Source organism: Neofelis nebulosa, chromosome 7, assembly GCF_028018385.1.
Source record: "Neofelis nebulosa isolate mNeoNeb1 chromosome 7, mNeoNeb1.pri, whole genome shotgun sequence".
NCBI classification, from domain to species: domain Eukaryota; kingdom Metazoa; phylum Chordata; class Mammalia; order Carnivora; family Felidae; genus Neofelis; species Neofelis nebulosa.
The window spans coordinates 3,982,613-4,002,876 of NC_080788.1; the positions used below are offsets into that span (position 1 = coordinate 3,982,613).

At 47.1% G+C, this 20,264-nt stretch overlaps 1 protein-coding gene across 3 annotated transcripts in view; it reads left to right on the top strand.

The window, feature by feature from the left end:
* Window positions 1-9,894: 9,894 nt before the first annotated feature.
* BNC1 (basonuclin zinc finger protein 1) overlaps window positions 9,895-20,264 on the top strand; it is a 54,484-nt gene continuing 44,114 nt past the window's right edge. For 2 of the 3 annotated variants that reach the window (XM_058736404.1, XM_058736405.1), the window contains exon 1: window positions 9,895-10,475. The gene's annotated coding sequence lies outside the window, so the exon portion shown is untranslated. The remainder of the gene's footprint in view (window positions 10,476-20,264) is intronic. The other variant, XM_058736407.1, reaches the window with a different exon arrangement.

A 20,264-nucleotide genomic window follows, 5' to 3' on the forward strand; every position in this document is an offset into this window, starting at 1 on the left:
TTAATCTGTGCCACGTAGAAAACTCCTGGAGAGTAGGACCAGGCTCTCCCCCAAGAGCTCTTTTTTTAATTAAGGTATCATTGACATACAGCATTATCAAGAGTTTTGCACACGGTAGGCAGCATGAATGTGCAGGAATGAACAGTCCCAATGGAAACCCTTTTGTGATTCAGAAGTAATTCAAACTAGCTTTTGGGAACACGGATTCCGATTATGACAACCTTCAGTTTCCTCTTTTGCGTATCCAAAAATTAAGATATGGAAAGTCATCTGCCTATCTACTTGTCAATCTTTAGACATATCCATCATAAAACCTATCTTTACATGTTCATAGTTGGACTATTTATAATAGCCAAAGACTGGAAACCATCCAGATGCCCATCACAAACAGAATGGATAATACACTGTAGGATTTCACACGATAGAATACTACAAGGCGATTATAATGAGCAATCCACAACTATAGACAACGATTTGGGCATATCTCATTAACACGATGTTGAGTAAAAGGAGTCAGACAAAAAAAATATATAATTTCATGTATGTTAGGTACAGTAACAGGCAACACTTGTCTTTGCTGTTAGAGGTCAAGATAGTAACTTCCCTTGGGAGCATAAGGACTGGAAGGGGACATGAGATGTGGCTCCAGGGTGCTGACAATAAACCGCTTCTTGAGTTAGGTGCTGATTGCACAGGTTTTCAGTTTGTACAGAGATTTATTGAGTTTTATGCCTATGACACGGGTACCTTTCTCTGCTACATGTACTGTCCCTGGAGAGCTCTTGGCCTGGATCCTTCTTTCCGTGTCAAGAATCAAAAGGTATCAGGATTCAAGCTCTGCTACAGTGTAGTGTGTTAGTTATCTATTGCTGTGTAACAAATTACCGCCCCCCCCCAAAAAAAAAACCTTAGTGGTTTTTTTTTTTTTTTCAACGTTTTTAATTTATTTTGGGGACAGAGAGAGACAGAGCATGAACGGGGGAGGGGCAGAGAGAGAGGGAGACACAGAATCGGAAACAGGCTCCAGGCTCTGAGCCATCAGCCCAGAGCCCGACGCGGGGCTCGAACTCACGGACCGCGAGATCGTGACCTGGCTGAAGTCGGACGCTTAACCGACTGCGCCACCCAGGCGCCCCAAAACCTTAGTGGTTTTAAAGAGCAGACATTTATTATCTCCGAGCTTCTGTAGGTCAGAAGTCGAGGAACAATTTAGCCAGGCAGTCCTACTCAGATTCTCTCAGGAGGTTGCAGCAAGCTGTTGGCAGGGGCTGCCGTCACCTGAATGCTTACCTAAGTCTGTAGGATTCACGTCCAGTATGACTTATGCCTGTGGGAAGGAGGCCTAAGTTCCTCACCATGTGAATCTCTCCAGTGGACTGCTTGAGTGTCCTCACAGTATGGCGGCTGGCGTCCTCCAGAGCCGGTGAGAAGGAGCGGAAGGAACAGCCTCAGTGTTTCTTATCACTTAGTCTCAGAAGTCCCACATCATCTTTCCTACCATATCTGTTCATCAGAAACAAGTCATTAAGTCCAGCCCACACTCAAGGGGAGGGGAATTAAAGTCCACCTCTTGAAGGAGAAGTATCACAGTATATCCTCTTGTGGATATATCTTTAAAACCATCAGAGTCCCCCTCCAAACCACAAATTATTTACATCCTTCCCATATGTAAAAAGTCAGTCATCCCCTTCCAAGGCCACCAGAATTCTCACCCATTTGAACATCAGCTCAAAGCCCAGAATCTCATTATCTGAATCAAGTTCAGAGGCAGCTGAAGCTCCTTGGGCAGAGTTCTTTGAGTGCAGCTCCTTACATACACTTCCCCTCACTATGAACTAAAGATACACGTTATCTGCTCCAAACCACCCGCCCCCCCCCCCCAGTCATATGATGACAGGACAGGCACAGAGTAACCACCATAGATGCACCTGTTCAAAAGGGGGTAAGAAACCAGGAGGTACACCAAAGTCACTGGCTGGTAGCAGTCCTGAAATCCAGCTGGGCAAATGTTGGAAGTTCCTTGTCTAGGATTCAGTCCCATATCTGCTCAGGAGTGATTCTCATGGCTCTCATTTCCACGTCTGAGTTTTTCGTCCTTTTCCATGAAAGGTGACCTGTGTTTGCAGCTGCATAATTTTGCTTGCCTCTCACCAATAGAATTCTGGGAGTCCAAAGACTTCTTTTCATGTAGTACTATCTCTTTCCCTTTCAGTCCAAATGTGATTTTTTTTTTTTTAAACCAAAGTGAACCTGAGACACAGGCTCTGAGGTGAATGTGCTGCCCTATTTCAAACAAGCGTGTGGCCGCCATATCCAACCAATCTCTCTCAACGTGCCCATGAAAACATAGGGAAGTATATCTTTTTTAATTCTCATTGCTGAAAACAAAGACACCCTTGCTTCAAGAAACAGACAGAATCTTGGAGAAACTGATACTAAACAATAAGGTGGACAGAGCAAAAATGTTATAAACGTACTGTTGTTTTTAGTTCGTGCAATGATCTTGTTTCGGGTCTCAAAACAGAGACCAACAGAAGAAGAAAAGAAAGGATGATATCTGTAGCTTCCTTATCATTGCCAGAAAAACAGACCACTAGCCTTCTGCCTTTTGGGCACTATGCCTGCCCCACCCCACCCCACCCAGTATAACTTTCTCTGCACAGAGAAGGCAGGCAAATGGGTGACACATACTGGCTCTCCTGAGATGTGGTCTCCACAAGTGAGGCAATGGAGACATAAGAACCCTGGTCACAGTGCATTCTGGGAATTGTAGTTTTTGTGCTCGATAGCAACTCAGAGTATCAAAGAGCCCAAGAACAGAGAAATTACAGTGGGCCCCCAACACCAGCTAAAACAGATGATCTTCTAAATAACACACAATTGAATACAAAGGTGAACATCTTTTTCTTGAAGACAATCTACATTTCGAAAAAATATATAATAATCTGGATCTAATACCCCAGACTGGATTTAGAAACAAGAGAAACAGAGGAGAGGAAAATTTAAGTATCAGGTAACTATTGACCCTAACAATGAAAGAAGCATGGATGAAAGATTTTGGAACTTTAACAGCTTATGAAAGTTGAACCTGGATATATGTTCCAAAACGCTAGTGACTTTGGCCAGAGGAATTAATACACCCAGAAAAGCCAAGAAAGTGTTTAAGAAGTGTAATAAGGTATGCTGGTGGTTCTCAAACAAGTAGGCGTCAGAATCACGTGAAAAACTTGCTAAAACAGTTTGCTAAGCCCCACCCCCCAAGGGGCTATAATTCCAGTGGGTCTGGGTGAGACCTGAAAATTGGCATTTTGAACAAGTTCCCAGGTGATGCTGAGTGCCTGAGGACTATAAGAACCACTGAGGTACTAGAAAACGTGTTATAAAATTACAATAACTGATGAATGGATGAAGAAAATGCATGTCTGTACGATGAAAACTATAAAAAAGGAACAAAATACTGATTCATCCTAGCACACAGATGAACCTTGGGAACATGACGCTGAATGAAAGGAGTCAGACACAAAAGGCCACATAGCGTATGGTTTCATTTCTACGAAATATCCACAGACAGGCAAATCCACAGAGACGAAAAGCAGATTCACGGTTTTCGAGGGTTGGGAGAAGGAGGAAAGCAGAGTAATGGGTACAGCGTTTCTATCGCGGGGTGGTGATGAAAACGTTTAGAAATTAGACAGCGGATGGATGGGGCGCCTGGGTGGCTCAGTCGGTTGAGCGGCCGACTTCGGCTCGGGTCATGATCTCGCGGTTTGTGAGTTCGAGCCTCGCGTTGGGCTCTGTGCTGACAGCTCAGAGCCTGGAGCCTGTTTCGGATTCTGTGTCTCCCTCTCTCTGACCCTCCCCCGTTCATGCTCTGTCTCTCTCTGTCTCAAAAATAAATAAAGGTTAAAAAAAAAAAAAATTAGACAGCGGTGATAGTCACGTGACCTTGTAAAGATACTAAAACCCAACTGAATTCTGCATTTTAAAATGGTGAATTATATGGTCTAGATCTCAGTTTTAAAATATAACCAGGGGCACCTGGGTGGCTCAGTCGGCTAAGCGTCCAAATTTGGCTCAGGTCACGATCTCACTGTTTGTGAGTTCGAGCCCCACGTCAGGCTCTGTGCTGACAGCTAAGAGCCTGGACCCTACTTCAGATTCTGTGTCTCCCTCTCTCTCTGTCCCTCCCCTGCTCACGCTCTGTTTCTCTTTCTCTCTCAAAAAATGCATAAACATTAAAAAACAAAAGATTTCAAAATCAGAAAGGAGCTGTGCGTGAAACAGTAAGAGTTGTATCGAAAGACTGTTACATGAAATGCTCTTCAGCCATTAAAAAATGTTGTTGTAGAATTAATATTTACTGCCATGGAAAAATGCACATGATATATTCTCAAATGGAAAATACAGGTTACAAAATTATATATATACTGAGCCAACGTTTTGGGGTTTTTTTTTTACGCTGTGTATGTGATGTAGAAGATCCAGAAAGTCATACACCTGGCGTTCCAGATGGTGTCTAGGTGAGGAGCATAGATGGGTTTTTTTTTTCTTTCAAGCTGTTTTTTTCTGCAAGCGCTTTGCAGTGCTCGTGTAATAAGGAAACAGTTTTCACTTTTGAAAGCAATGTAACGTACAATTAAGGGGGACACTCCATTCTCTCCGATGACACTCCGATGGACAGGAAATGGAAACCAGGGGCGATGCGTCCACTGAAGGATGAGGCAGAGATGCCTTAGGGGCCCATCTCTTTCTGCCGGATTCCTACCACGATAGTACAGGATTCTGCTAACCAGAGGTGCTCTGCTCTTGAGGCCACTTGCTAACCTCAGGGAGACGGTGCTTCTTGAAGAGTATCCTGTGTTCTTGGAGAAATCTTTATTTCCCTAAATGTTTCCTGTGGGAGAGAAGTCAGAGACCCCAGATCACTGGGAAGGTAAGGACATCAGACTTGAACACCTTAGCGGGTGTCACCTTCACTAGCGAGAATGGTTACCGTCGTTCAACACTTCCTACTTGCCAGGCTCCGAGCCAAGTGTTTTCCACGTATTAACTCATTTAATCTTCCCAGCAACCCAATGCTCTAGGTACTATTATTATCCCCATGTTAGAATGAGAACCTGAGGCACCCAGAGATGAGGTAACTTGCCCAAGCTCACAGTGTTCAAATCTAAACATTCTGCCTGTAGAGTCTTTATAAGACTTTTTAACAATAGCTTTATACATCCAGGGGCCCCGGGGGGGAGGGGGGCTCAGTCGGGTGAGCGTCTGACTTCGGCTCAGACCTCGATCTCACCGTTGGTGGGTTTGAGCCCCACATCGGGCTCCGCGCTGACAGCTCAGAGCCTGGAGCCTGCTTCGGATGTTGTGTCTCCCTCTCTCTCTGCCTCTCCCCTGCTCGCTCGCTGTCTCTCTCTCTCTCAAAAATAAACATTAAAAAATGTTTTTTAATATTGAAAAAAAACAGTAAGTTTATACTTCTGGGTCCAAACAAACTTCTTGCTGCTGTCATTTGGGAAAGTTTCTTTACCTCCCCACGAGGCTCTGATGTCTCTTCCAGAGAGGATCAGAGTAATCATAGACACATTTTGCATCATTTCACATCCACCCACTCTGGATCCCGGAGAGGCCCTAGGTCCTTCCCTGCTCCCCAATCCCGTTGCCCCATGGGCTCAAGATGGAGGGGGGGGCAACCATTGGGCTGTTGGCATGATGGATCCTCATAACACCTTATCCTCAGGGGGTTCAGGACTTGTAAGTCACGTCCCGGGTCCCTCCTGCCGGCTGTGACATGCCGGGCACATCAAGAGCCGGATGCTGTTTGAAATCCCGAGGCGTGGGCAGTGCTCTTGAATTTTCAGGGTTTTTTTCTGAATTTTCAGGAAGTTATTTTTTATTCCATGACAAATGGGGCCGGGAGCATGGGAGGAGTCCACCTGGAGTGCATGGAATAAGGGAGCACGTTGTCTCTAGAGAAATTCAAAACAATAACAGAACTAGACCTGCTCATTTGTCTGTTTTTGAAGGATGGGTGACACAAAGTCTATCTATTTTTTATCCTCTCCATGCACCAACAATTCCAAACAATTTCAGTGATAAAGGACCCCAATCCGGGTCTCTCCCACCAGCCCCCCCAAACACACACACCTGGGCATACTGCATACCAGCTTTCATTCCCAGCTTTCTGCCATTTTATTTGTGAGTCATCAACCCCCAATGCCCTCCCTCTTCACTGGGGTTCATTGTCCCCCAAGTGGTGGGTGAGGAGGGTAGGTGAGGGAAATGGGTGATGGGAGAGGGGGAGGGGACTGGCCTTTAAAGGCTGTGTCTGCCCTGTCCGCCCCTGCGAAGGCATCTGGGACACGGGAGCTGGGGAACCAGGCACAGGGCCCAACTTCGACTTTCCCTTGAGGGCAGACATTGTCCCCAACTTGGAGTCAGGCTCATGCTGGGAAAGGGCGTGCCTCTGAGACCCAGCCCTGATGTCCCAGCTTCTGCAAGACATTCCCTGTGCCCCAAGGCAGAGTTAGTCACTTCCTTCTGGAGGAACTTCTGTACACCCCTTTGTCAGAGCACTGGGCTCGCTGGCTGGTGCGCTTAGATCACCCCACTCTGCGGGGAGCTACCTGAGGGCAGGCGCTTCCTAGTTCGTCTCTGTCCCCCCAGTTCTAACAGAGGGACAGACACAGAGCAGAGGCTCAAAACTGCTCAGTGACACACAGAAGAGAATCACACGCTGTCTTCCTCTTTCCCCGTGAAACCTGTCCGCTACGGGTCTGCAATAAATACGGGCTAGGGTGAGGCCGTCGTTCATTCATTTGTTCCGCGTGTGCTGGTTTATTCTTATGCAATTATCATTACAGTAAAGTGACGTTTGTTTTTCTTTACAGTCCTTGACCTGAGCGAGTTCATTTGTGAAAGGCGTTAAACGGCAGAGCTGACAGAGGGATGGCAACTCCGTGCAAAGCGGGGACGGTTCTGGAAGGAGATTCGGACATTCCACACGGGAAGCTAGCGCGGTCCGTTCGCTCTGTGGCGTCTACGGAGACCTGCTGAAGGAATGGAACCTGCCGATGTGCAGAAGGGCCGGACCTCCTGGGAAGGGCTGTGTCCCAGCCACCCCACCGAGGCTGGCCGCCATCAGGGCCTCGGCGTAGTAAGGGAAGTACTTACTAATAACGGGTGGGGATGAGCTGGGAGGAAAACGTGATAGGACTCGTTCAGCCTTGTCCAGGCCACACCCAGTTTAGTCAACGACTTCTGAACCCGGAGAACGTAAAGGAACCCAGTGGAGCTTGGACCGAGGGCTTTGAAATAAAAATGTCAACGCGCTCCTGCGAGTGTGGCCCAATCCCGTTCTCTTCCAGAAGAGAAATGCCCCACGTGGCCAGGCTGGTCCTGAAAAGGAGCCCCGTCCTGCAGACACCTGACTGTTCTACTGAAGGAACAGCCTGCCGGCCTGATCTGCTTCCTCCCCTTGAAACAGAGGAACCGGGACTGGCTGACCCGCTAGAGCTGTGTCAGCAGGAATCAGAGGGAATCCGTTTTCTGCCAGGATGGAATTGAACCTCCACAGGCATGCACTGCGGTGGCATTTAAAAATACGTTTTCTAGGCGCCTGAAATGTAAACGCAGGTAAAATAAATAAAAGCCAATTAACAATAGCATCTGGGGAGACACCGCTTGGGGAAAAAGAGAGGGGAACGTAGGGGAAATCCTTGGGAAGTACACAGCCGATGGCTTCCTGAGGCCCGGCTTTGACATATTCTGAGAACCTTCCGCGGCCTCGCAGGCAATGTTAGCACAGGTGGGGTTTGCAAACCCGTATCCCATGGGCCAAATCCGGCCCACAGCTGTGTTTCGTTGGCTTCAGTGGCGTGTTTGTTTCCTAAAAGTGGAAAATCTGCAAACAGGACGTGTGCTTTCCAGTTTACCGCGGTCCTCACTGCTCCCAATTGTCTTACACAGGCTTGTCACCTGGCCTGCCAGGCCTCTGTGGCCATGATGCCCTGGACTCCAGTTCTCAACCTTGGCTGCCCGTTGGAATAATGCAAGCGGGCTTTGGAAAATACCCGTATTTGGGTCCCACCCCACCCCCCCCTAGAGATTCTGATTTAATTTACCTGGAGAACAGCCTGGAGAGCAGTTTCTAACACTTCCCAGGTGATTCTAATGTGCAGCAAAATTTGAGAACCTCCGCTCTTGGGGAAGCAGAGTGGCTGGAGAGCTCTGACCCAGGGCATTTTCCACCAGGCACTGCTTATCCCCAGATTGACTGGTCTCCTTTACCTAGGGCTGGGCCTCCTGGTCATAGAACCACCGACCTCACCCAGACCCTTGAATCTGACCTTCTCTGAAAGGGGTCCAGGCCAGACTCCCCAAAGGATCCCTCACGACTAGGAAGATAACGATCTCTTTCGAAATGATGAATTTAGGGCCACTCTTCTAGAGCGACTTAATACTTGGCGACTTAAGCACAGACACATTCGGAACCAATCAGTCCGTATTAGGCACGAAGCACTTTCTCCTTTGATTTCTCATCTCGGATTGATAACAACACCGTGGAGAAGGCATTGCTCTCCCATCACAGGTGGGAGAATGGTGACACCCAACCCTGGTGCTGTAAAAGCCCTGCTTTGTAACTCTGGCTGCAGCTGAACTTATTTTAATAACCATCCAGTGTCTGCTATGCAGTCTGTGGAGGGCTGTATTCCAGAACAGCCCTAACAACTGATGGACAGCCAGAATTTACTCTGATTGGGTCAGCCTGTGCCATGTTGGTTTGTAAACATTGGCATTTAGAATCAGTGGACTCATATTAGGCACCAGGCACGCTGTCTTGTCACTGCTGTTGCTAGATCCACAACAAAGGTGATTAAGAGGTGGCCCCGGCGCTTGAAGGCTCAGGCCTCGAGGGGGAAATCAGCACTGAAGTCCTTGCAATAGGATAGTTGCGCGAAGAAGACGTACGCGGAAGGGAAGTATGAGACAGCAGCAAGAGGGACGCGTATACTTCTATCTGCAAACACCAAGGAAGGCTTGGGCAGAGCAAGAGATATTTAGACCTGCATCTGGAAGGACGAGTAGGAGTCTCCCTGGCAGAGGAGGAGGGGAGCGGGTGGAGGTCCTTGCCGAGCAAAGGCACAAAGGCATACCACTGCCCAGCATGTTTGGAAAACTCGGCTTTGAGTCAGGAAAAGAATTCCAGATTCCCTTGAAAGTTAGTTTACCCTGCTTATCTAGAAACCTAATGGTTCCGAATGGCGTCAACTATGTGTTTCAGTGTTGGGCCCATCCAGGTGGGCAGCAGGTGAGTCCCCCAGCTGCAAAGACAGAGCTCCCTGCTGTAACATCCTCTCCTGTGACCCAGCTCCTTTCCTTCTCAAATAACATTCCAGAATTCTAAAAGTGAGCCTTATCTCCAGCAGAAAGTAATCTCGTTTTCTCTCTCACTGTGTGCAGTCGCAGGCACACTGATGTTGCTAATTACTTTCCGCTGGCTAATTCCAATAGCAGCATGATTTTACAAATCACAGGAGAAGATGGCAATCAGAGAAAAGGAGCCTGATATAAACACTAATACTTTAAATATTTGCTTTAAGTCGTCTTGGGACAGTTCTAGCCTACGTCATGCCACTAATCAGTACATTCACATTACTGTCTATAATTCCTCTTTGCCAGGTCGTTTAAAATCCACACTCTACCCCTTACCCTGGACATCCCTTCCTTAATGCTGTTGAATTCAGAAATTATGGATTTTTTAAAGTATTTATTTATTTTTTGAGAGAGAGACAGAGTGCGAGCAGGGGAGGGGCAGAGAGAGAGGGAGACCCAGAATCTGCAGCAGGCTCCAGGCTCCAAGCTGTCAGCACAGAGCCCGACGCGGGGCTCAAACCCGCAAACAGCGAGATCATGACCTGAGCTGAAGTCGGGTGCTTAACCGACTGAGCCACCCAGGCGCCCCAGAAATTACGGATTTTTATATTCAAACTCCGAGAGTTATCTAAAGGCTTTTATTTGATGTAATTAATAAGGCTCTACCTTCTCAAGTGAATGCGTCATCAGACGTAACATTACCTTGTCCAAAGTGCGCAGGAGCCTGAGTTCTCCTTTCCACGTGCGTGTGTGTTAGCCTGGAGTAACGTACATGACTTTGATATTCTTCAATATAGTCAAGCTGCAAGGTCTGTACAAGATTAATTACAAACTTAGGGGCCCGGGGTAGGTCAGCCCTTCATTATCATTAATGAACCTTCTTCATCTGAACTAAGAGACCTCTAATTGGGTTTATTTCTTACAGTGGGCATGTAAGTATCCTTGAGAAGTTTACTTTGCCAGCCTATATTGTGGGATAAACCTGCTAATCCGTGCAACCTTGGACGATCCGCTGAGAATAAGTAAGTTTCATGACATGAGCTGGTTGAGGAAGCCACAATGAAAACCCACTACATCACAACACAGACTTGGTTCATTAATCTGTAAGTAGAACCTGGCCTTAATTATTCATGATAATAGCCCTTAATATACTAGTTCGCTGCGGCATATTTTGTATCCGTAATGGAGGTCTCTGTCCTTTACGAACTTACGACAAGTCTCTGCTATTAAATCTTCACTGAGAGGCGGGCTGCGAGCCTGACCAGGGATTTCATGGGAATGTCATGTTCGAAGCGTAATAATCAGGCTTTACTGTTCTGAAGAGACTTTCATCCTAAGGATCTCAAAGCACTTTATGAGCCTTCATTAGTGCCAGGAATACCCCGAAGGCACCATGGTTTTACTATCTGTGTTTTATAGGTGAAGAAACAAGACCCGGGCTGGTAAAGTGACTTGCCCAAGGTCACAAGACAGATTAGCCAGACATCTTACAGGGTTTCTTCAGAAGAAACCATTTGTGTGTCATTTCAGCTAAAGGACCTTGGCCGTGACTTGCAGGGTCTGGATGCCCCCCCACACACACCCACTCTGACACAGTTGAGGCACGTAACTGGCCCTCGGTGCCTGTCGGCTGAAGGGAGGGATAATGCTGGTACTTCCGATTCAAAATCCCTTATGAGCTACCCAAACCCCTTTACTCCGTGTCTCTCCCCCTGAGCATCCCAAACGTGTCGCTGCTGTCACTTTCACATTTGCACTAAGAAGGGGGTGTTTGCAGGGTTCGGCTCTGAGGAAGAGGAACAGAGTGATTTCCACCTCCCGTATTCTAGGATGTTAACAAAAGACCTTTGCTCGATCGCGTTAGGCTCTGCCATTGTGTTGGAGAGTTCTAGAAAATTAGGTGGTAGATTCTCCTTATAACTCCAGCAGTTCTTTCTAGACCCTCGAGCTTCAAGAAAAACCGAGAAACAGCTTTTAAAAATACATATACATATATATTTTTTTTTATTGCTAGTGCCACTAGGCTGTGGATCCCGCTCGGAGGTCGCTGGGGGTGGATCTTTCTGTTTGTTTGGCTTCCAATGTGTGTATTTGATCCCAGCTCAGATTTACATTTAAGACATGTTGAGAGTGTGCACACCCAGGTTGTGCGGAATGCCAGGAAACGGGATCATTCCACCAGGCGTTAGCTTTCAGCTCTGTCCTTTGTGACAGATTCCAGAGCGTCTCCACCTTAAGGCAGGCGGGTCACCAGGCCGCTTCCGTGACCCCCCCCCTAACCTGTACCAGGCTGCCGGCAAGCACTCCTGTCAGCATTGTTTACTCTGGCAAGACTGATGGCGTCCAGGTGGATTTCCCAACCCCCGCGCCTCCTCCCCCGGCCCGCTTCTCCCCTGCCGCCCGCAGCCGCGGCTGGCCGAGTGGTGCACTGTGCAAACCGTGCAAATCTGCAGTTTGCGGGAAGCGGCATTTCTCCCTAGTTGAACCACTGGCGTGGCTTCTGAGGACAGGAGGGCCGCCCCTGCCTCCCCCCGGTGCCCCTGGCCGCCACACCAGCCCCAGAGGGTGCCCTCTGGCCTTGGCGAAAATGTGCCTCTGTGCTGGCTCCTGCCCTCGCTTCTCCCTGGGTAGAATCGCCCGCCTGGGAGGGCCGTGCTGTTGGGCAGATCACCCCGGGAAGCATCTGGAGGGCCTGCTGGGGAGATGCCCAGAATGCCAGGCGCAGATGGAAGTGTGCGGGAGCCGGGCTTGGGGCCCGAGGGAAGCAGGTGGCCCCCTGGTGCAGAGCAGCCTGGGGTCCCGCAGCTCCCTGGGCGGGCCACAGCCCCCGAGTGAGGACTCACTGTCAGGATGACGGTTAGGCACTGAGAAGTGTGGTCAGTCTCCAGGACATGGCGCTCAGCACTAGGGACCCACGCGTGAGTAAGGCTCCATTCATGGGACGGAGGGGCAGAGTTAAAAGATAAGAAAGCAAACACTGAAATAACATGTTACAGAATCCAGAAAGGGAGCTGAGGGGGTGCTTGAAGGAACAAAAGGGACCAGGACATGGGGGTGGGGGAGGCAGGGAGGGAGGGTATTCCTGGCAGGAGAAATGCCATAAGCAGAGGTGCGTCCACGGAGCCGTGGCCAAGGGACGTGGCTGGTGTAGGGTTCGCGTGTGGGGGGCGGTGATGGAAGAGGGAGGCCGAACGGTCAGGGTGGGGCCAGGAGAAGAAGGCCTGCAGGGCCAGGCAGGGGCGGTATGCAGCAGGCAAAAAGGAAACGTTCTGGAAGGATTAGCCAGGAAGGTGGCAGGGTGCCATGATCCAGGTAGTGTTCTAGAAAATTAATCTGGTATCCACGTGTACGTGGAAAGAGACTGAAAACAGGAAGCCAGTTGATGGTAGTAACCCACACGGGATTTAATAAGGCCTGCTTCACCTGGTCACAGTCTAGAGCCTTCTTCAGCCTGTCCCCTCCACCCCTTTTCATGGTTAACTTCGCATCCCTCAAGTCTTGGCTTAAATGCCACTTCTTCTGGGGAGACCTCCCTGACTGACCCCAGAGTTTTGGGGTCAGTTTTGGGGGTCAAAACCCACTTGCTTTGTCATAATTACCTCATTGCGTTTTGTGTGTGGTTGAAACAACAACAAATACCACGTAACAATCATGCGAAGAATAGTCACCATTTTGTGCAAATGGCACCACCATTCATCTCCAAAACTCTTTTATCTTGTAAAACTAAAACTCTGTATCCATCAACAGCTCCCCTCTTCCCTCTCCCCCACCCCCTGGCGACCACCCTTCCCCTTTCTTTGTCTAAATTTAACTACTCTTAGGTACCCCATATAATAAGTAGAATCATACAGTGTTTGCCTTCTCGTATTTACTATTCAAATACTGGCTATTTCACTTAGTGTAATGTCCTCAAGATTCATCCATGTGATAGCACATGACGGGATTTTTATCCTTTTTTTTTTTTTTTTTTTAAGAGCTTATTTATTTATTTTGAGAGACACAGAAAATGCAAGCAGGGGAGGGGCAGAGAGAGAGGGAGAGAGAGAATCCCATGCAGGCTCTGTGCTGCCAGTGCAGATCCCGACCTGGGGCCCAAACTCACAAAATGAGAGATCGTGACCTGAGCTGAAACCGAGAGTCAGACACTTAACCGCCTAAGCCACCCAGGCACCCCTAGGATTTCCATCCTTTTTAAGGTGAAATAGTATTTCGTTCCATAAATATCCATAAGGGAGATATCTATATATCTATAGGGAGAGAGAGAGATACCATATTTTGTTTACCCATTCATCCGTTCATGAACATTTGACTTTTTGTGTTTAAATAAAAGGGACTCTGATAGAATAAAATAAAACAGAACAAAATTAAAATATGGGGGTGCATTCTTGTAATAAGGTCATGGATTGGGACAAGAGTCACTTATCAGAGCTCCTATATAACAAGATGGGAAACGAAATTTATATCATATCCCCAGATTTGAGGAACATGAAAAAATCCCTCCAAGTGTCCGGGTGGGTATTAATGACTTTATGCGTCTGACTTTTCTCACCTGAAACCGGCAGAATGAGCGAATGAGCAAATTCTCCGAGCCACAGTCTCCGCGGCATTCCCCATTCTGTGGCACTCTCTGGGTGGGAATACACGTGGGCGGGCTGAGTAGCTGTCACCTGCTAGGTGCATGATCCTAGAGGCTCCCACAGAACCAGGATGCAGTCCTGGCCCCTGGAGTCTGGATTTGGCTCCTGATAGGAGCCCTGAGCCCTTTCCCTCTCAATGCCCTTCCGTTTTGTGCTCCTAGCACCAAATATTAAACCCTGCACAGGAGTCCTCCCTTCCGGGCGGGACAATGGGGAGCTAAGACAGCCATCTGAAAAGTTTATACCCTGCAGCTAGAAAGCGTGAGGGGGCACATGCCTGTGTCTGTACTCCCACACACGCACCCTGGGGACAAAGAAGCAAAGGAGAGAGGTTGCAGCGATACTTTGGTGACTGTGGGATGGAAAGGAGAGGATATGGGGGTAACCATCATCTCAAATCTTTTCCCTAGTCATCAGCAGGGACATCACCACCACCCCCACAATGTTATCACTTTGTTGTGGCTATTACACAGATGTTTAATGAGGCGAGTGTGCACTGAGGTCCAGAGCCCCTGCTGACCTATGTCTGGTGCACTCGATTGTCCCCAGGCCCCAGTACTGCCCTTGAGCCAGAGCACAAAGTCATCAATAAATACCTCTGTCTGGGAGAACCAACCGAATCTGTATAAACAAGACCTGTGAGCTGGAAATAGCTTACGCTGGGAGTTGTTTAGTAGAATGTCCACGTCCCTTGCCGTAAATCTACAGTCCAGAGATCCATAAGGCATTTGGGGTGTGGTTGGGACGATAACGTGTAATGTGGTTATGCTGCTTTTCAACATAGGTGATAAAAATAGAAATTCAAAATGAAAGAACCATATCGAACACTTGCGTGTCGTAAGTGAACTTTAAAATTGTTCTTGGTGGAGCACCTGGGTGGCTCAGTCGGTTAAGCGTCCGGCTCCTGGTTTTGGCTCAGGTCATGATCTCACGGTTTGTGAGTTCGAGTCTCGCATCGGGCTCCACACTGACAGTGCAGAGCCTGCTGGGGATCCACTGTCTGCACCTCCCCCATGTGCTCTCTTGGTCTCTCTCAAAATAAATAAACTTATACATAAATAAATTAATTAATTAATTTGTTCCTGGAAGTCAGAATGCCTTATTAAGATGTAGAGACACTGGGGCGCCTGGGTGGCTCAGTCGGTTGAGCGGCCGACTTCGGCTCAGGTCACGATCTCGCGGTCCGTGAGTTCGAGCCCCGCGTCGGGCTCTGTGCTGACAATGCAGAGCCTGCTTGGGATTCTCTCTCTCTCTCTCTCTCTCTCTCTCTCTCTCTCTCTCTCTCCGCCCTTACTCCACTTGCATGTGTGTTCTCTCTCTCAAATAAATAAGCTTTATAAATACATACATACATACATACATACATACATACATACATAAAAATAAAAATATATAGCCAAGCTCAAAAAAGAAAAGAAATACTTCCACGGACTATAAATTTATCAAAAATACTAGTTTACAAGCGGTAAGCAGAGTTGACGGGTTCAAAAGTACTCCATGAGAGACAGGAAACCAAAACCCAGGATTACTGCAAAACAGCACAGATTCAAACCCTGAGCAATGAGGTGGCTTCTCTCAGGCCCTGGATACCAGGTGGGATGTCTCCCACCTCCAGAGATACTTGGCTTTTTAAGAGCCAGGGGGCCAGGTGACAGTCGTAGCGTATTTGTTTTATCCAAAATGTGTTTATTGGAGTGGTTTCCCACCCACTCTGGTTCAGGGTGTTTTTAGTGCTGCTTCCGTCTGAAGGAGCATCTTTCTGTAAGCCTGCCTTCCTTCCTGCTGGTGGTGCATGTCTCAAGACAGTGGTGGTTTCATAGCCTCCTGGGCTCTTCACATCCATGGAGTAGGAGTTGGGGCCCTGCACTAGGCGCTCCTTCCTTCCACTTCCTCTTCTCTCCTGGGGACGTGTGGAGGAGGTCCTGCACGAGGGGCATGTTCTCATGGGGAGCTCGTCACCACCCGAAAGGCCATATTTGTTTTTCTTCAGCCTTCTTTAACGGGTAAGGGAGTCCCATGTTGATCTCACTTTTTATACAGTGATCCTAGATCTGGTCATGACTCTTGCATGAAGTTTTAAGTCAACGGTGAGTAGGTGAATTCATTCCAGCTGACATGACCGTGAGAGAGCTGCCTGGAAATGACTTTAAATGACTATTTGAGGGTCTTCCAAGGGGTAAATGAAGAATCCATACAAGCATTTAAAAAAGCTATGACACAAATTAGGCAGAAATGAAACAAGAACAGGGGACTATGAAAAAGAACTTATAATAAATTTTAGAATTGAAAACTATATTCACTAGGGTAAAAAAACATTCCTCTGTGTTGGGCACAAAAAGAAAAGTAGCAAATTGAGAGATAGCACCAGGAATTTACACAGAAGTGAGCACAGCAAAATAAAGATAGATAACAAAGAGAGATCAGAACCCAGGTGATGGAGAGAGAGGTTCCAGCAGGTTCCAGGATAGGCCTAATGGTAGTCTGGAGGAAGAGCCTATAGTAAATGAGGTAGAATAATAGTTGCAAATGTTGGACGAGAATTTTTCCTCATATCGAAAGAATAAACATACTGAATACTGAGCCGGATAACTAAAAAATAAGTCCTCCCTAGACCCATCATTAGGAAGCTGCAAGGATAAAACCAAGGATAAAAAGAAAAAAAAAAGATCAAAGCTACGCCAGAGGCAAGACCTATTCTTGCTACAGAATGTTAGACCAACAGCGGTCACTCACTCACTCAGCAGTCTCAGAAGCCGAGAGATTTCTCGTAGGAAAATATGGTCCATGTGCTGAAAGGGAAAAAAAAAAAAAAAAAAAAAACCACCATTCAAAATTCTTCACACAGCTAAACTATCACTGGCAAGTAAGACCAAACTACAATCTTTTAAGGTCTGCAGAGTCTCAGAGTATTTGCCGTTCACAGATCCTCATGGAAAAGACTACCAAAGGACTTACTTCAGCAAGAAGAAAAGTGAACACCAGGGGCTAGAATGGCGTGTGAACAAAGAAAGCTCTAACTAGGGAGGCCATATTGGTAGATTCACTTGTGGACCATAAATTTGGGCGAGAAGTTACCTCGAAGATGCTTCAGATAAGGAGGAAATGTGGAAACATGAGCCAAGACAAGGAAAGAATTCACCAGTGTGAATAAGAAACTCCTTAGTCTGCTCGAGATCTTTGTTCAACCATCCGGCAGAGGAGGGATCAGTGATCTGCACCTACTGATTGATTTATACTCCAGTCTTCTTCCAAGAAAGACTTAGGTTAGCTAACCTGAAGCTATTCCTGGTCTGTCCTTCGTTTTCAGATCCGGGAGCTTCCCAAGGGAGTCGTTGGCAGTCTTTCGGTTGAACCCTTGGCGCTAATCCCAGGGAGAGCTCTCCATGTTCAAATGAATCATGGCATGTGGGGTTTTTTTAGCAATCCAGTCCCTCTGGTCTTCCAGACAGACACACTAAAGACTTCTAGAAAAACGCAAAGGAGCATGGGACCTGCAAAAACTTCTGCGGCACTAAGGAACGTGTAAGACCCCAAAGGAAAATCTTCTTCCTCAAGTAAATTAACCTGAAGATAAAACTGTTTTCTGTTTCCAGTGAGATAAAGGAATTCATTATATCAGTAAACAGGTCAGCATAAAAAGAGAATGCAACAAAATTATACCCATAATAGCTGAAAGCGGGTCTTCATTAAAAGCAATAAGAGCTGGGGCACCTGGGTGGTTCAGTCGGTTAAGCATCTGGCTTTTTTTTTCTTTTTTTATGTTTATCTTTGAGAGAGAGAGAGAGAGACAGAATGTGAGTGGGCAGGGTGTAGAGAGAGAGGGAGACCCAGAATCCAAAGCAGGCTCCAGGCTCCGAGCCGTCAGCACAGAGCCCGATGGGGGGCTCAAACCCACGAACCGTGAGATCGTGACCTGAGCTGAAGTCAGACGCTCAACCGACTGAGCCACCCAGGCGCCCCAATATAAAATATTTTAAATGAGGCAAAAGAAGACAATAGATAAGAACAGGACACCGACCTGACAGCCAAACTGTGAATGGAACGTTCTTAATAAAGAAGGAACAGCTGATTGAGAATAGGTTATAAAAGTTCCCAGAATTTGGCGGGGGGGGGGGGGGGGGGTTGGGGGGAGGGGATTGAACTTGGAGATCAGGAGGATTTGCCATATCCCAGATAAGATCAGTTAAAAGGAAACAGGATTAACACATATCCTCATGCATTCTTAAACCTCAAGGGGAGAAAATGCACATTTAATCAGATCATCAGCTGGAGAAGGGAAAAGGTCAAAGGGGTTAAAATCAAGCTTGCTTTATACATCTCTTCTGAAATGGCCCATGTTAAGAGAGAAAGGAGACACACATATAGTCCACTAAGATGTAGCTCCGACCCACGAGGATTTCATTTCTCGTCACGGGTCGTTCACATCTACGGGAAATAGACATTTTTAAGATTTGCAGAGACTTGAAAACATTAATAAGCTTGGTGCTGCTTATGAAGATGTTCTTCAAGAGTGTTCAAATCATTGTGGTCAAAATTAGTGAGACAATTATTCATTGCCAAGTGACAATGGAAAAAAAATAGTGATCGTTATTGAAGTTAAGTGACGGAGTGAAGTTTAAAACTCTACGTTAGGTTTTTACCATCGACGGGGACAAAGTGTTACTGGCTTCTAAATAACGGATACAGATATTGGACCAAAAGAATAAAAAACATCCTAAAAGGATAAAAAGCAGGCGTTTTGTGTTGCAGTATGCAGCTTCTCGGAGGGCTCCCACAGAGCCCTCCTCCAGGGTGTCAGGTCTTTCTGAACTCTCTTATGGTGCAGTGTAAGTTGGGCCTGGTGACGCTCTTCGAACAAAGTACAGCAGAAGCGATGCACTGTCACTTCCAAGGTTCCGTGACGGAAAGACTCTGGTTTCCATCTTGCTTACCATCTCCTGCTTCCTCTGCTCCGTCCCCTGCTTGCTCTGAGCAAAGTCCCACCATGTTGGGAGCGGCCCTGTGGTTAGACCCATGTGGCAAGAAACTGAGCTCTCTGGCAAACAGCCAGCTGGGACCTGCTGCCTGCCGACAGCCACGTGAGTGAGCTTGGAAGTGGATCTTTTTTATTATTATTATTGTTTTTTTAATGTTTATTTTTGAGACAGAGAGTTGGCATGAGTGGGGGATGGGCAGAGAGAGAGGGAGACCCAGAATCCGAAGTGGGCTCCAGGCTCCAAGCTGTCAGCACAGAGCCCAACGTGGGGCTTGAACCCACGAACCGTGAGATCGTGACCTGAGCTGAAGTCAGATGCTCAACCGACCGAGTCCCCCAGGTGCCCCAGAAGTGGATCTTTTGAGGCCTGCCAACAGCCACATGGGTGAACTTGAAAGCAAATCCTTCCCCGGTTAAGTTGACTGCAGTCTCACTAGAGACTCTGAGCCAGAGGACCCAGCTAAGCCACGTCCTGAGACTAAAAATTCGTTGCCTTCAGCACCTACGTTTTAGGATAATTTGTTACGCGGCAATATATACCTATCATCTGATTAGATTTTTGAGTTTAGAAGAACAGGAAAAGGAAGAAAAGAAGAGAAAAGCCCTCAGAAGGGCTTAATGTTTCTTTTTTCCACGAAGGGGAGTCAGAAGATACCAGCTTTGATGGAGGACAAAAGTTTACATGTTTCAAGAAAATTATGAGTAGGGTGGACAATATAGTGATGGACTTCCAAATAGCCAAAAGTAAACAGGGCCCCGTCATATATCAGCATAACAAACAGAAAAGAAACACTAAGAAAGTAGGAAATGAGATCTGTAAAGGCAGAATGAGGGTAACATTTAGATCGGGTACTATTTTAGAGAACCAAGAGTCTCAGGCTGGTTTAAAAAAAAGAGAATCCAACAATATTGACTTATTCCATAAACAAGCATCTATTGGGCACCTCCGGGGATACCTGGTGAGCCAGGCAGACTCCGTGTAAACAGGCAATTGCAACGCAGAGTTGAAAGTACAAACCACCAGAAGAGTACAGGACGTGAGAGTTGATTGATGTGACTCTCTCCACCTTGGTATTGTTAACCGTTTCTGTTTGGAACTATCCACATTCTCCTCCAAGTGGCCTTCCAAGATTCCCAACCCCTAACCCCTGACACACATACACACACAGGACTGCAATGAAAATTTTTAATTCACTGTTATCAGTTGTGACAGATTAAATAGAGTTTGCAACAAAGACGAATGAGAGAATAGAGACTATGGATAATGCCATGTTAAGGTA